Source organism: Gekko japonicus, unplaced genomic scaffold (genome assembly GCF_001447785.1).
Source record: "Gekko japonicus isolate JY-2015 unplaced genomic scaffold, Gekko_japonicus_V1.1 scaffold1234, whole genome shotgun sequence".
Taxonomy (NCBI): Eukaryota; Metazoa; Chordata; class Lepidosauria; order Squamata; family Gekkonidae; genus Gekko; species Gekko japonicus.
The window spans coordinates 550,122-551,607 of record NW_015168685.1 but is presented as its reverse complement, the minus strand read 5'-3'; positions in this window follow the sequence as shown (position 1 = coordinate 551,607).

The following is a 1,486-nucleotide window of genomic DNA, read 5'->3' as shown; positions in this document are numbered from 1 at the left end:
AGACCTCGCTGGGCCCTCGCCCGGCTCCGAGGCGGCGGCGAGGCCGGCTGCAAAGCGTTCCCTGCGCATGCGCAGGGGATGCTCTGTCACTTTTGGGGGGATTTAAGTATCCCCCCGATATTTTTTTAACTTTTCAGATTTTTGTGAAAATCTCCCTCCCCCCCAGGTGCCCCTGATGCGCGGATTTAGGTATCCACACACCAGGGGGCACCTTCACTATCAGATATATAGACTGAGATCTTGTGAACCCCTGTTGTGAAATCTTGACTTTCAGCTTGGGAAGGGAGGAGCAGCTGCCAGGAGAGCTCGTCGGGGAGGGGAGGAGATGCAAGACCTGCCTCCATCACCCATCCAGGCCACCACCATGTGAGCCGGTTAGGTGGCAAAGGAGTTGGAGCAGGCCCCCCCCCAAGAACTGCGGGCAGGAATGGGGGAGGGGGAATGGGAACTGCTGGTGCTGCTGCCCTGTAAGCCAGACAGGTGGAGGCAGCGGCCCCACAAGTGGGGGGGCAGGAAAAGGAAGATGACCCGCTGTTTTTCCTCACCAGGGTGGCTGTTTAGGTGTCAGCACAGGAAGCACGAAGGTAGGATGGGATTCCTCCCCTGCAAGTCTAATGGTTCCCTGCTTGTTATCACCAGATTCTCCAGAAATGTAGATGACAAATTCGTAATTCTGTCAATGCCGAGAGCCAGTGCATTACACAGTGTTGTAGACTTGAACTGATGAGGCCTGGGATCAAATTCCTGCTCAGCTATAAGACGGCCAGCCTCCAGGTGGGGCCTGGAGATCTCCCAGAATTACGACTGATCTCTGGACAACGTAAATCAGTTCACTCGGAGAGAACGGCCCCTTCAGAGGATGGACTCCATGGCATTATGCAAAGCAATAAATGATGGCATTTTTTGTTCCTCGCCCTAAAGTTATGAAATGGCTCCCCCCGCCCCCCCGAAAACCCCACAACTAAAGCAGCAGTTTTTTCAATGTAACATCACTTTTTAATAAGCATAACATCTTTTCAGTCTCTAGTACAACTGAAACACAAGTGCTCTGAACGCAGCAACCTTGACAGGGGCAGGATCTTCAGAGCCCAACAGAAAGGGCAGGCTGAAGTCAGGCAAATCTTTACAGATGGTGCCCAGTAAAGAAAAGAGGACGTCCCGAATAGTAACTGAAAGGTGCAGGGCCTCTTCTTCCCCTGTAAGGCCTGCATTGGTTCCTCTCTTGTGCTTGAGGAGAATAGAGGCTGGAGAGGGCCTGGGGGGTCTGTTTCAAGCTCTCCTTTAGAACAAACCTGCTATACTTTACAATGCAAAAAGTGTTACTGTCACTTTCAGAAATAAGACAAGGGGTGGACCCGCGATACTCGGGGGAGAGGGGGAGCTCCACACCTGTAAGAGGAGGAAGCAGCAGCAGGAGGTAAGTTCCCCCCCTATCCCGCCGGTTCCCCCATCTCCTCCACCCCCCTCCACCCCCTGGCTTGATCTC